The sequence below is a fragment of the Bombyx mandarina genome, chromosome 15 (assembly GCF_030267445.1).
Source record: "Bombyx mandarina strain Sakado chromosome 15, ASM3026744v2".
In the NCBI taxonomy this organism is placed as follows: domain Eukaryota; kingdom Metazoa; phylum Arthropoda; class Insecta; order Lepidoptera; family Bombycidae; genus Bombyx; species Bombyx mandarina.
In genome coordinates this window covers 7,280,889-7,297,276 of record NC_143221.1, presented here as the reverse complement: position 1 = coordinate 7,297,276, position 16,388 = coordinate 7,280,889, and the positions used below count along the sequence as shown (strand labels likewise).

At 35.5% G+C, this 16,388-nt stretch overlaps 1 protein-coding gene across 11 annotated transcripts in view; it reads left to right on the top strand.

The window, feature by feature from the left end:
- Positions 1–16,388, top strand: part of sick (sickie) — a 256,372-nt gene that overhangs the window by 95,779 nt on the left and 144,205 nt on the right. For 2 of the 11 annotated variants that reach the window (XM_089733168.1, XM_089733167.1), the window contains exon 1: positions 2,634–2,828. The exons of the other annotated variants lie outside the window; for them this stretch is intronic. The gene's annotated coding sequence lies outside the window, so the exon portion shown is untranslated. Of the gene's footprint in view, positions 1–2,633; positions 2,829–16,388 lie in introns of those variants that run through there. 11 annotated transcript variants of the gene reach the window in all.

Genomic DNA, 16,388 nt, shown 5'->3' with positions numbered 1-16,388 from the left:
AGCAAAAACATAACTACAAGAGTTCATTTTCATAAACACATATGTATTTTAGCAGGATAATAGTTTCCCTCGAAATTTAATTAAAAATTGTAATCCAAGCCCCATTCTATACTTAATAGGGTCAAGTGGAATTCTCCCACACAATGTAAGTAAAAAATTAACAGTTACACAATTTCGGAGGCGTTTTTTGCTCCCGTAATATTATGTTGATAAGAGATGACTAATAAACAAACCGATTGTTAGCTTGTCAAACACGAAATGATTTATTGCTTTCGAACGCCGATTAAAAAACATGATCGCAATGAAATCAATCAGTTGCTCTAGGTATGTTTGTGTGTTGCACGAATAGTGATGTGCTTTTTACATATTTGTGTTCATATGAATTCATAAATAATAACAACTATAGTTGACGTTTCAATCATATTTTTATAACAGCTGTCTGATCCTTCTAATCGAAAAGTCTGCTTCGGAGATTAATAATCATAATAATAATAATAATATTTTTTTTATTTCAGAATTAAATTCCATATGAAATATTAGTAATACGAAAAAAAGTACATTTTATTTATTTTACATTGACCATGGCTGGTCTTGAGCCAACATGGACTTCATTCCAGTGCCTCAGTATTGGGCAGCAATAGCGGCCCCCTATCGCATATTAATAAGCAAGAAGTAGAAAATATCAAACATATAGGCAAAATCAAACATTTTTTTAAAATTTTTAATAAATTTTATATAATTTAATTTTAATATTATTTAGATTTACGTGTTTAATTTACATCAGAATCAGCTTTGAAATTAGCGGAGTTTCCGGAGTTTCTCGAGCGCTATGACATATGCTTCTACAAACGAGGCTTGTGGAGAGTAAGTGCTTAACGGTAGGCAGCGGCTTGCCTCTGCCCGTAGCATTTCTAAAGTCCATGGGCGACGGTAACCACTCACCATCAGGTATGGGCCGTACGCTCGTCTGTCTAAAAGGGCAATAAAAAAAAGATAGACCATTAGCTCGTTTTACTATCTCCGCAATCAAGCACATAAATAATCAAAATTTATATTACCAAAATACTTAAAACCATCACAAAAATACAACGTTTATCCTTGAAACTTATTATACAGCATTATAATCGCCATTTCGGAAATATTAACTCTTTTTATTATCACGTGTCGCAAAATTTTAATCTTGCTATCTTTATTGCATGAGAAACCCTTATATGGCAATCATTTATGTGCCGTGACCCGGAAGTAAGTCAATCTTATCTGATCGAGAATGATAATGCAAGATCACTATAAAAAATAGTCAAACTTAAAATTTTATAGTGAAGGTGCTAATTTTAAGCTGAGGCTAAGGAAGTGCTAAGGTGATAATATTGAACTAGATTACTTTGCGAATAAAAAAAAAGATAATTAATTTCCTTTCAATAGTACCTGATAATAAAATACAGTTTTGCGGCTGGAATACTTTGTTCTAGATGACGAAAACTCTATAGTATTTCAAACATCAGAAACTATTAATTTTATTATAAAAATAAACGATGAACGTATAACATAAAATAAAACTCTTTTATCCTGTAGAGGTTAGGTATGTTAAAGTAAAGTAATAAAATTATTGTTTTGCTATCGGTACTTCAAATGTGCGCAAATGATCAAGATAATCAAACGTTTGGAAATTATTAAAATAGATAATTGATTCCCTTTCTATATCATCCTTTACTTCTACTGAATCGCTTCAGATTAATGCCTATTGTTTTTTATTATTATTGCCTATTACTGTCTATTTCTGCTTTGAACCAGTAATGCGTTTCGGTTTGAAGGGCAGGGCAGCCGTTGTACTGTAAAAAAACTCATGTCTCAAGGTGGGTGGCGGCATTTACGTTGTAGACGTTTATGGGTTTCGGTAACCATCCAACGCCAGGTGGATCGTGAGCTTGTCCAAACATCTAAGCAAAAAAAAAATTGAAATTCATAAAGATCTTATTAAAGTTCTCATAAAGTCCTAAATGATAAAAAGTAACATTGAAAACTGTACTATAACTACAGCGTGTTAAAAGCCAAAAATACTGTGACAATAAAATAAGCGATCCGCTGAAAATAAAACTAATACGATACGATTTGAGAGTCCCCTCTCGATTGAAATGAAAAATTTCAAAAAAAAACGACGGTGCTTGAAAATACTAAAAATCATGAAAAATCTTTTTTTTATAAAGAATTTGGCTCCCAACGCCTTTGGCATTGATTTTGCCAATGTCAAAGTATATACAAAAATGACAGGTGCTTGAGAGGAAAAAATTTACTAAACCTAAATACAAATAAATTTGGTCAGTTTTTCCATACGCGAATCTGTGATTTTAAAAGCAGCACAAGCAACTACTTAAATGTTAGACTAACTACTTTAAAGATATATTATTAGCAGATGAAAATTTACACAGAATATTTACATGTTTAGAATAGACTAAAGTTAATAAAGAAACTTTGGTCTTTGTTGGGATGATAACGTGGACGGACGCTAACGGATACTGAGTACTTATTCTATGTCGGCTCGTAAAGACTGTATGTTGTGAAGATACAGCATTAAAAAAAAAACCGGCATTACAATTGCTTGCAGTCTGCGACTGGCCACAGGTTTACATTCATTCGCGCGCTCACCATACAACGAGACGGGTGCGTACATCCGAGCGATTGGAACGTGAACAACATCGATGTTTTTTTTAATTAAGTTAAATATTTCGTATCAAATCGATCGAGTGCAGTGCTTACGTGGTTACGTTTAAGTGATTAGTGGTGCAGTGTAAAATATATTTAGAAGATTTAATTGCAGATAAATTCATTAGGTGGGTCCTTTTTTTTAAATAGTTTTAAATAAAAATAATTAGAGATTTTCATATTTGAAATAAATAGGCGGGTAGTTTTATGACGGATTTTGGTAATTTTTTTGTTCATTTCAATTATCGTAAGAATTGTGTTTTTTTTTTAATTTTCATAAAAAATGCAATTAACATAATTTTGTAATCATTACATTAATGGCACAATGATAGATTGTCATTTTTATCGTCAATAATTCAACGTTATCAAGGTAAATATCTTGGATATATCAGTGATAGTAAAAATAACCTGGTTACCTAAAAAAAAAACATTTTTATTACGGAAATTGATTAACGTGCTAACGGCCTCCCTGTTGTTAAGTGTTTTTTGGAGTCTTAAATTATAATCACAGAATCATGCTTTGAACGTCGCCAACTATTTTGGGACGTGAGCTTGAAGTCTGAATTATATTGGACAGCGGGTGTTCCCTCCGCAAACCAAAATGTATGATTGATTCCGAAAAATATAAGCATCATATTGGTAACGTCACGGGAGTATGTTCACAGTATGTCATATCACCGGTAATAATTTTAATAACAATTTAAAATCCAGTTTGCCTTTTTAAGGAGAAATTCTTCTATCATCATCAAAACGTGTTGCTATCTACCCGATGGATCTACCGCTTTCTTATATAATAAACGATTACCCGCTTTTATTACTTCTACACGGCTAATAAACTTTAAAAATAACACTGAAAACTTGTCGTAAATCAATTGAATGAATCGTAAATGCAGCTGTGAAATTTAAGATTAAATTATTATGTGTTGTTCTCTGATGAGAAATGTTAATTGTCGGCACGGATGTCCGAGACTAAGTGATAAATTTTGTTACATTATCAAGTGCCAGAAAGAAATTAAAAGTAGCCTTATTTGTCATGTTTAGTTACTAATATACGATGAAATATACGATTTTCTGCTATCAAACAATTTAGAAATCATTAAAAATTATCGAACATTCAATAAGGTTGGTAAATACGTATATATGACTATGAACTTATAGGATCCGTCAATAGAAGTATCCCGTAAATCGGTCTTTGCAATGGTATAATATGTTGGTATGGTAGCTGAGATTCAACACTAAGAACAAATAATCTTAAATAGTTCAATTGAGACTTCAAGTTTTAAGGTTGGATTATACATTCGCGTTGTAGTGTGTATTACACAGGCTTTGGTAAATTAAAACTGCTTTTATTTATTTTTTGACATTTCGGGTACTTAACGATCTTCGTAATCACGGACAACTAAGGTTTCATTCCTCGACATTTGGATATTTAAATAACTACCGTCTGTTTTTCTGTAAGCGTCAAATAGTGAATGTATGTGTATATGATATTATCTACTTAGTATTTTCAAAAGCGTTTTCTCGGTGGTAGATATATTCTGCGAAGGACTACTGCTCTTGCTCGGTCTGGGGTTAGAAATTTTTCTCAGATTAAGCCCGTGAGCTCACTTACTCGTCCGCGCGTAACTGGAATAGTCCTTTAGCGTAGGTACCACAGAATACATAGGAAAAAAAATGTTTCTAACGGTAGACGTAACTAAAACTACCTTGTACGTTTTTTTGCTTTTTTTCTGAACATTCCAAGAAAATTTCGTACAGCTATTTACAAAGAAAAACCTTATCCTTATTTGTCAATTATAATATATAAGAAAATTATTGAGAGAACTCTTATTCAAAATTGGTGGTATATTTTAGGACCGATTACTAAATATTCATTTTTGTTTTAAAAAGTAACAATCACGGTTTTTTGTTACGTCTCGTATTTCAAGATTTGCATTTTACATTATAACTAATATCCGACGATTTTAAATACACGAAAACCACCAATGAAAATATAAAAACGCGTCTGCAAATATATAATTGGTAGATTTATTTTTATTATTGTTTGATACAGTGCTCTCGTTATTAATCGAAGGTTAAATTGAAACGTGTTTGTGCTTTAGTATCATATTATTAGTATTTACAAGCCATCAATTTTTATGGTAATGGGAACAATCACACTTGTCCGGGCGCCAGTCTCGTCTTATCGCCTTGAACTGTCGCTGTTTACAGATTAGCCATTTCAGGAATCAAACATTACGTCAGAGGCGGTGAGGCGGGTTAAGGGCCGACTGGAAGAGCTACCACTGTCCTGCCCATTCATACCTACGTATCTAACCTATCTTGGTTCTAGCTTCAACCTACCCTTAATTAAGCGTTATCCAGTATAATTGAGACTTCGGTAACTGCTTAGCTCTATGCTATGCCGAGATTATGTCTATACATCTAGCACAATAAAAAAGTAACATAACTCCTTCATACGTTTTCTAATCGTACCGTCATTGCATTTAAACAATTTATAATGAAAATTTAATTAAATCGAAAAAGAGACCGCCCGGAAAGTACATAAATCTTTACAATGCACTCAGCTGTTCTTTACGAGATTTCAAATAAATTATAGATAATAAATATACCGTTCGAATTAGCCTAATTGCTTGATGTCCGCCAGTCCGGCGTCCCGAGGGGGAGGGTGATGGGAGAGATGTGCTCCGCACTAAACACTTCACTTTCCCCCCTTTGCCTTTTCATGAGTTCTGTCTCATGTGAGGTTTGGACGTTGGTTGTTGAGCGACAGGAGGTTTTAGTCGGTTCGACTTCGACATGCTCCGCCCGCCGTCCCCAGTGGAGGGCGGAAGTCCGGCGATTTCCTCCTGACCAAATAAAAAAAAAAAAAACTTCTTGATGTGCGTAATTGTCAAAACCTGAAATGAAGTAGGACGCGCTGTCATTTTGATTTTCTATATTTCTCTGCGAATAATAAGTGCATAAGGAAAATTATTTATCCGAAATTACTAAAGGATGGAAATTTTCCAATTAAATTAACAGAACACCACAGCGTGTTATTCATATTGAGATACGATTTCGAAAACTCAATTGTTATTGTTTCACAGCTGTAACGTCTTTAAGCCCGAACGCATGATTGCTTCACTGAAGATATACAGTAGACAGTGATACCATGGCTATTTCATAATACCCCTAACCCACCAGTAAAAGCCTACGATCACCTCACGGCATTCCACTTTCATATATTTGTAGGAACGGATTGCAACCACATTTGCTTGTTACGAATATACAGCAGAACACACACACAAACAGTGTAGTAGTATGATTCGGAAATATTCTTTTAAAAACCAATGTTGCTTTATAAAAAAAATACAGATTATAAACTACCATACTTGAAAGTAATATATAAACGGTTACGGAGAATATTTTCCTCAAACCAAATTCATTTCAATGAACAAGTGTATTATAATTGGATTCGTAAACTATGACTCAGTTTTCTAAAAGTTAATCCAGCTTATTGTCCTATTGAAGTCATAGGTTTTATTCAATAAATAGTACGCACGAGATCTATAGACTGCATGTTGATTTAGCGTACGGATACTCGGAGAACATACTAGAATATATTATTATCTATTATCTGCAATATGCACTTTTGACAGGTCATAAAATCACTAAAAACTTTTGAATATTCGTACATTTGGACTGTTATAATTAGTTTAGTAACCGAATTTTGTATTTGGTATCACCAGAATTTTTCTCATAAATACTGTCAAAAGAGCGTAGTTTAGCTTTAGTTTTTTTTTTTTTTAGTTAACTATTTTTTCACTAAATTAACAAAATTAATACGTAATTTTATCTTACTTTAAAAGACAGATAATGTAACTGGTAAAAAAATAAAAAAAAACAAATGTTACAAAGATGATGAATATATAAAATATTACATGTTAAACCTTTAAAATAGTCTCTTGTAAAATTAGTAAGTTTTGAGATTATACAGTTTTAATGCGAAAAGACAACATATTGTGTTATGTTGGTACTTACATAAAGAGCCTAGTGAATTTAATGACACTATAGATATGGTCCTTCCAATCGCTTCTGCGAACACAGATTATTATGAAGTACGAGCACAGAACCAGTAAGAATTATCTTTTTATTTCGCAGAACTGGCACGACAGCAGAGATTCGACAGGCTAAAAATAGGGCAATTAATTTAATTGTAATGACTATACTCGACTCGTCGCCGACTCATTAATTCACCGAATCGTTTATTTTAATTTAATTGTGGCATTTATTTGTGACACAATAGATGACGTTCGTATTAGTTTAAATTATGGACATGATTTTTTTTCTATCATATTATTATAAATTAGTAATTTTCTTATAATATGTACGTACGGTTAGTTTAACAAAATTGAATAATATTTAAGCGATTAATACACTAAAAAAAACTAAATAAAACACTAAGGCTATGTCGAACATTTCGATTAAAAACATTTCACCAGAGCGGCACTACGTATGACCTTAATTATTCGTACCACGGATTTGGTGTAATATTTCAAGGTCGCACGTGTTAAATCATTCAAAGACACTGAATATCTTCAAATAGGATCATATTTTCGAATTCAATATTTCACACATGCCATACACAATTTCGGCAAGGTCAGTGACCTATTTCTAAGTAAATACGACTGACTGTTCCTGAATCCCGCACATTTTGTTTACAAGTATGATTTTTTAATTATTTTTTATTGTTTAGATGGGTGGACGAGCTCACAGCCCTGTGGGTGTTAAGTGGTTACTGGAGCCCATATACATCTACAACGTAAATGCACCACCCACCTTGAGATATAAGTTCTAAGGTCTCAAGTACAGTTACAACGGCTTCCCCACCCTTCAAACCGCATTACTGCATTACATTTAGGCATTAACGGCGGAAATTCTGCCACCCACTTCAAGACATAAGTTTGCCCAGCCCCTTAAACAGAAACGCATTACCACTTTATGCTGGAAATAGGCAGGGTGGTGGACTTATAGAAGCCGTGTTCCCATCTAAGGCGTAATTATCGGAACACTGTATAGTATAAATAGGACCCAAAAATGTTGAGTTCTTAATTTCGCTGGGTTTTTTTTTCTGCAAGCACTTGGCCGTCGTCTATTTTCAGTTAATGGGATGAAGGCTGGATCTATTGTGTGTCTATCTAGATATTAGGTATTGTGTACCATTTGGTGAGATCATGGCACGCCGGACTCACGTCGCCAGCACAATTGTCACGTCCGCCGAGAAATCCTATTTCAGCCCACACCAATCACGCTCGGGATATAGGGCAGTTTTTATGTACATAGATGTCTTTAGTCATAGCATGTCTTTATTATTTCTGTAGTTGAGTGAGTTTTTAAGAGTATGAGAAATTCATTAACGAAAAAGAATTGACTGAGTCACCGAGTAAAGTGGATGTTGCAGGTATTTTTAAATTGCTCTTGATCTGCAGGAAATTTTCGGACTTACTGGTGTGAAGTGGGCATCAGTCCCTATGTTATACATGAATGTCGCGTCTCACCCTAAGACATATATGTACTTCAATACATATTTGTATGTAATCCAATAACATATTTGTACGTATACCTAGTCAGGCCATAAATTCTGTCACATGTTTAATGTAAAATAATTGAAACAAGTTTATTCATTATGTAACCATTCATATACCAAAATGAACTTAACAAAACATAGATTCTTATGACACTAAAGTTTATTCAAAATGACCTCCGTGATTTTGAATACAGGCCTTCAATCTGCGCGGCCAGTCGTCTATCGCAGCACGAACGAGGTCCATGTCAATATCGGCGGCTGCCTTAATCAAGGATGTCTTGAGTGACTCCAAATTGGGATGAGGCTTTGAGCACGCCTTTTCCTCCAAGTGTTGCCATATCTTGTAATCTAACGGATTCAAATCTGGACTGGAGGAGGGCCAGTCTTCGTGCTGGATGAAGTCGATTTCACGCGCCGCCAGCCAGTCTTGTGTGCTCTTCGCTCTATGAGCTGGTGCCGAATCTTGTTGGAATACCCTGTGCCTGTTATTGAACATGGTATGAAAAACAGGTTCCACAAGGTTCGTTAGGACTGTATTTTGATACACAACTGCATTCGTTTTTACACCTTTCTCACAAAAATGTACCTCTGTTAAGCCCCAATAAGAAACTCCCAACCATACCATGAGCGAGGATGGAAAATGACCTCGTTGGACACGCGGAATACGGTTGCTCGCTTCTTCACTACTGTGTGCGTACACCTCATAATTTTGTTTCTGGTAGCTCTCTTCTACGGTAAAAATTTTTTCATCCGAAAAAAGAAGTTCCCGATATTTTTTTCCCGCGTACCGCTTCAACAAAGCGCGGCATTTCTTCAGTCTCAGGTCCATTAGACGAGCATTCAAACGATGTCCTGTTTTTCTTCGATATGCCCGAAGCCCTAAGTCTTCATTTAAGACCCTTTTCACCGTGGTTCTGCTTAACCCCATCTGCAGGGCCAACAGTTTCTGCTTACGTTTGGGATTTCTTTGAATTCGCGCCTTCACAGCTTTTGTCACTGCTGGAGTCCTAACAGACCGAGGGCGACCACTTCTTGACCTGTCATCTACACTAGAGTCTTCATTGTATCGTTTGATGGTACAATAAACGAATCTTTTGGTTCTATTCAAATTTTTCAGCATATTAAAAATTTGAATTGGCGCGTAACCGCAATGATGCAACGCAATAACTGCAACACGGTCTTCTTTAAGCGTCCACTCCATATTTAAAAATGAGTAAAATTCTAAAAGTATACATTTTTATTTTCATGAACAATTCGAAATTCGAGTTCAATAAACTTTTTTGTGGCCAGCATTCTAAAAGAAAAGTTTTTACTGTGTGACAATACTTATGACCTGACTAGGTATAACGGTTGTTTTGCCATTCCTACCGGAATGCCAGACTCCAGAAGACGACTGATGCCCATTATTCTTTGCGCTTGTAGCCTAAGTAAGCTATTCGCGGACTGGTAGGTGAGCTTAACGGCTCAATCTGAGAGAATTTGCTCACACTGGCCCCAGTAAGAGCAGTGTTCCACTGAATCTGCCACAGGATCGAAATCACGACCTACTCTCTCAGTGGCTCTGTCTGGCGAGAAACTCTGTTGATGTCTGACGTTAAGCAGGTCTCGGAGCTCATAGAAACTGCAGGAGGAATTGTGTAGAGACGTGCCATCTTAGTCTTAAATATTATTAAATATAATATAATATGTATTCGTTAATACCATTGTAAATAATTAAACATATCACCAATAACCATTCCGCTTCGTGGATTACACGTGTCAAACTATGAGGAAAAAATTCGAAGCCACCCACATCAAGTATCTTAATTATGCATATTATAACCGCATAGCTGTTGAATCAAACAAAACAACGGCGCCTGAAATACAAGCATGTGTTTCGTATTAACGATTTAGTTTGCATAAGACAGAGTCCGTGAACTTAGAGGAAGGTCGCTCTGTCAATCAATATATTTGGCACATCACTGATCAAACAACGTGTATAGACGTGTCGCGTTTCTTTGTGTAGCTATTGGGACTATTTGGTGTGAGAACGAATTGTGAAATGAAAACAAAATATGTGTGGCAGCGTTTTGTGATAACAAATTCAGCTTACTCTTGATGGGAATTTTGATGTCAACGCGAATTTCTAGCTCAATTGCCACTGTCTAATGTGGCAGTAGTTGTTAATGACTACAAAATAAAACATGCATGATTACGAAAATAAATAATCGGCGCAGAAAACAACAAAAAAAACGAAAAACTAGTAATTTTATATCTACGTATGTATGTACGTAATAATTATTGTTTATATGGCTCGATTTTTTTTTTTAAAACTAAATTAGTCAGATTTTATGTAATTACTTTTAGTTACTGTCCTTATTAGGTACACTGTTATTAATGTGAAAATGTGTTAATTTGGATTTTATAATATTTAACATTGTATTATTTTTCACTTATTCTTATTTTAATTTAATAGCGTTGACAACTTTGTTGACGGTCGTGCCTATGATTGGGGTTACATTTATCATGTAAGTACCTCAATGTCTAGATTTACAGACGTTATGAATAGGCGCTCACTTTTTTGGTATAATTATCTATATAAATTAATAGTAGATATTAAAATGGTGAATTCCAGTTCCCTATTCTGCAGCGCCAATAACAATTCAATCGAATTAACGACGCGTGAAAATATAAAACACAAACAAACAACCTATAAAAATACCTTCAATAATAATAAAGTTCAATACTCTATACCGATGACGAAAACATTTAGAAAAAGTCTAGTCGTAAATCATTAACCAGTAATTTTAATTTTAAGAGTTTAAATAACGAGCCATTCTCGTGCCAATGATATCGCCTATAACACACAACGCTGCCAACGGTGGCCTATAAAAGCGTATAACCAAATACGAAACATCTCTGAAGATTTAAGTACCATTATCGCACTAGTTCGACATCTGCGCTCTTGGGCGATAAAAAACTAAATTGTATTACAGTTTTTTTTTCTTACAACATATTTGTTGTTCTTATGCCGGATACAAGCTAGATGGTTATCCGATGAATACATTGTTGCATTAATATCGTTAGGCTGTCTTTAAATGGGTATTTCACAGGGATGTTAAATGAAATAGTGCATTCATTGTTAAGCTTATATTTACTTCATGGAATTCAGTTATTATGATGATGACGTAAAGAAGAGGCACGAAACGAATATAATTTTTGGATTTGACAATTAAATTATTTTACTAGAATCGATATGTAATCGAAATAATATATCGTTAAATCAAATTGTAAGCTTTTTTTTCCCACCTATGCCCTATGCTGATAGCCTTCAGAGGCTATTTCAGCTTCGCCCTAATGTATATAGGTGAGCTCACGGGACTCAAACCGGAGTGTTGCTAACACTGACCCTAGCAAGAGCAGTGCTTCGCAAAATTTACCACCGGATCGGAAACGCGACCCACTGAAAAGATCCGGCGAGAAACTCAGTAGGCTAATGCTAAGCTTTTGACTATGTGGTGATCCTTCTTTTTTATTGCACCAAAAACTGAATTTTCTACGCGGAGGGGAGACGCGGGGTGTGTTGAATTTCCCTTTTTTTTATTATGTTGAACTGCCCTCACCCAAGAGTTTCACCGCAGATAGAAGACGACTTATACTGGCTGGTGATTTGAGCGATCCAATAAACGAGTTCCTTGCACAGTTCGCTCAAGCGTTCGGACCTGGGCTAGGTAGGAGGGAGTATTTGCACTGTTTTAGTTTTGTCGCAAAAAAATAATGTCGACTGCACCAAAAACTGGTATACCATCGCGGTGCCTACTTCTGTCTCAGAGTTATCACATATTCTGTTTTTTGTGCCATGGGTTACGGTAACCACTTAATGGCCTCGCTTAGATGGGCTTAGAATCAGACTCATAAAATAATCAGAAATTAAACGCATTAATTAAGAGCGCGTATAAACTACGACAAAAGATAGCACAGAGATACGCAGCCATAAAGCTTGGTCGATAATAATCAAGCGATTATAATCTATGTAAAATAAATTGTAATTCTGTACGTTATTGGCGTACCCAAAATTATTGCGAGCATTGCAGTGTCCAATGATGCGGCTGTTGGAAAACTAACACTTCATTGTTTATTCTTCCGGTGCATTTTATAGATATCAACTCGATTCAATATATTAATTTTGGCTTGAATGTTGAATAAGGAGATCGCTCTTACGTCTTATCGGTAGATGTGTGTGACTAATTAACGATAATAATATTAGAATTTTTTATGCTGTTTTTTTTATTGCTTAGATGTGTGGACGAGCTCACAGCCCACCTGGTGTTAAGTGGCTACCGGAGGCCATAGACATCTACAACGTCAATGCCACCACCTACCTTGAGACATCTTAGGTCTGAGTATAGTTAGAACGGCTGCTCAACCCTTCGAACCGAAACGCATTACTGCTTCATGGCAGAAATAGGCAGGGTGGAGGTACCTAGCCGTGCGGACTCACGCGAGTGCTTACCACCAGTAACTACGCAAATTATAATTTTGCGGGTTTGATTTTTACTACACGATGTTATTCCTTCTCCGTGGAAGTCAATCGTGAACATTTGTTAAGTACTTATTTCATTAGAAAAATTGGCACTTGCCAGCGGGACGCGAACACCGGTGCATCGCTAGATACGAATGCACCGGACGTCTTATACTTTAATCCACGACGACTAAAACCGTTTTAGATTAATAAATAGAATGTTTTTTTTGTTAATTCTAAATAAGAGTTCTATTTATAGAGGGAAGTATTATTGAGATTTTATTTTCATTGTTTTAAGAAAGGATGAAACGAAACAATTTATATTAGGTGGGTGCTGAACACATCTATATATATCAACACATAAAAATGATATTGGTTAGCAATAAATTAACAATTCATTGTCAAAATGTATTATATAAACAAAATAAACAAGAGAACCTGATTGTGCGTAGGTTCATTTTATAGAAAGGGTATTGAAGCTGTCCCCAAAAAGGAAGACATAGTGCCGGTCATACTAACAAGGCAGCCTCAAAAATTATATTACAGTTTATTAATGATACTTTTTCTTTTGGGCCACGCAATGTAACACTATCGATTGAAAAATGACATGTTAGGTCAATGGTTCCGAAAAAGCCGGACGGTTGGCTTGAATGTTTCAATGTTTTATGTTAAAATTAGGCAAGTACATAGTTTGGTTTGCTTACACCCTGTATATAAAATTTAAAGTAATAACAAACATACAGTTTTATTTACACGCCGTCGAGATCGTTAGTAAAACAATGCGAGTAACACTACCATCGGTGTCGGACATCAATAGCGTAATATATGCAGGCATTCAATATTCGAATGGGTTCTTACGAAAAACACAAGTACATTTCTCACGACACTTTAATAACAACATTGTAAGAAACAAAACATGTTACTCGTTCGATGATTTGTTCCGCCCGCGCCTCGGTAAGTGGGCTAATTTGTAACATACCGACAGATTTATGACCGTTAAGGTAGTATTGTAAGAGCCTCGTGGGGAAAGCCGTTAATGAGTGATACGGCCACTTCACGGTGATACGTACATAAAAATGTATCATACTCTTTTTAGGTTAGTCGAGACTCCAGTGATTAAATTAGAGGCATTAGATATATATATCGGAGCATCAGTGGAAATAGCTGTGATATATTAGATTGGAAAGGTCAGGTTAATTACCTGGGAGGGAATCGGAGATGGCGCTGCGATTGTAATTGTTTATGGGTAGACTTGTTATTGACTCGTTCGATAGACAATGACTTATGGCAAATGTTAGTGAACCTATGAATGACGTGTGACATTTGAAGAGTTAGTCTATAACAAAAAGATGACTAGACAGCCATTTGAGAGATAAGGCATTATCTTTGGAGGCATCATTGCAATCGCACGAGTCTCTGAGATCGCCTTGTTTCTAGTCTACTATTACTTAATATGGTTCTTATTTCGAGTCTAACCTACAAATGACTGACCACGAGGACACAGGTGGTGATCGGGAAGAGCTCAACCCGACATATTATTCAAATATTTTAAATTGTACTGTACAATAGACTCAATATATGATAAGATTTCATTAGGATATTTAATGCAAAGAATTTAGTTTAAAGTCCAAAGAAATTGATCTAAATTGGTTATAAAGCAGCTATTACTGTCACGTCCCAATGCCCGAGATGTAATCAAATGCTTAATTCATCGAAGGGCTGGGTTATCGGTAATAATAATACTACGGAACTTAGGACGTGGACCTTGGCGTTATCTACTTATCTATTGTAAATTGTTAAATCGGCACAGGAATCGAGAGAGATTTTCACGTGAAAGCCGCCACCCATCTTAGAACTTATGATTGTCAGTCTCAATCGTTTTTATAACGGCTCTAATTCCCCCAAACTGGCTTGCTGTTCAATAGAAGACGTATTTTTATTCGTCCTACGCATTAGGCCACAGACGCTTGTATTTTCCAAACACAAGTTGATTTCTTAAGAAGCTAAGCCAGGCCATAAGTACATCATCACTTCACACTTATTACATTGAAATCGTGACGGACAAAGAGCGCATGTGGTCTGTGGTCAGTTACGAAACTCGATAGCAATTTTATCACATTAATGACGCTATTGGATTCAGATAGCAATTGCGTAACACAGACGCATTCAATTTGTAGAAGACCGACAAAGTTTTCAATCAATGCCTATGTATGTTCATTCGATATTTACGTACAGCACGAACAATACAAATTTATTAAAAAAAAAGTAGTCGATCTTAAAATTAAAATAATCTCTATACATAAAAATGAATGAAAGATTTAAGTAGTTTTACCATTTAAATAGTAAAATTAATAAAAAATTCGACAGACTGTAGAAGTTCGATTGAAAAATATAATTTTATGTCTATAACAGCAACCACGTAACCGTTTTTAGGTCGTTTATGAGACACTAAACTATGTATATAAAAATGTATTGCTGTTCGTTAGTCTCGCTGAAACTCGAGAACGGCTGGACGGATTTGGCCAATTTTGGTCTTGAATTATTCGTGAAAGTCCAGAGAAGGTTTAAACGGTAGAAAAATATGAAAACACTCGGAATTAAATAAAAATAACAATTTTGTTTTCCCTTTGATGTGTCTCCCGTCGGACGGATTCCTTTTGTTTGTTTTAAGTTTATTTTATACAAAAGCTTAGGTCTTATTTATCGATTGAGGCAATACGAAGTCTGCCGTGTCAGCTAGTCATTGATAAAATTACTGTATTGTCGTTACGTTTTAAGCGTTGCGATAAATGTTTAATTTGAGTGTTGAAGTTTTCTATGGACACCGACATGTTTCCGCCTGCACGATGTTCAAACTGGCTAAGATAGTCCACAACTATGTATTTGTGTCCCACATTTACTGGTGGTAGGGTGTTTTGTGAGCCCGCAATGTACCATCACTCCGCCTAATTCTAACGCGAACCAGTAATGCGTTTCGGTTTGAAGAATGGAGCGACCGTTGTACTATAAAGGAGAGACTCAGAACTGATGTTTGGTGATGTCCATGAACTTCGGTAACCACTTAATACTGGGAGAGTTCGTCCATCCGTCAAAGCAATAAAAAAAACATTCCAACAAAACAGCTGTGATAAAATTTAAAGTAAAACCAAATTGAAACAGTTTTGCGCGCCTCGGTTTTGATTTCTAAATCATATTTTAAACTACCGACACGCCCTCGCTTCGCTTTGGAAACATTAAATTTTATTATTGATAGCTGAGTTATTGTCGTGACGCGGGTAGCGCCGCGGGGCGAAGCCAGTCTAAAAATAGCCTAAGCTACTCCTTATATCATCAGCTACCTATCAGTGAAAGTCTCGTCTAAATCGGCCCAGCCATTCCAGAGATTAGTCGGAACAAACAGACAGACAGACACAAAAATTTTAAAAAATGTTATTTTGGTATATGTACGATATACTTATTCATATGTTTGTAGTAAAAGGCGGTTATTTTAATATTACAAAGAGACAATCCAATTTTATTTATATGTATAGATGAAACCACGTTTAGTTAAATTGCAATATCACCATTGTGTTCTTTGTAAATAGGAAGAAGGAAAGCGCATTGTAACATATTTGACCA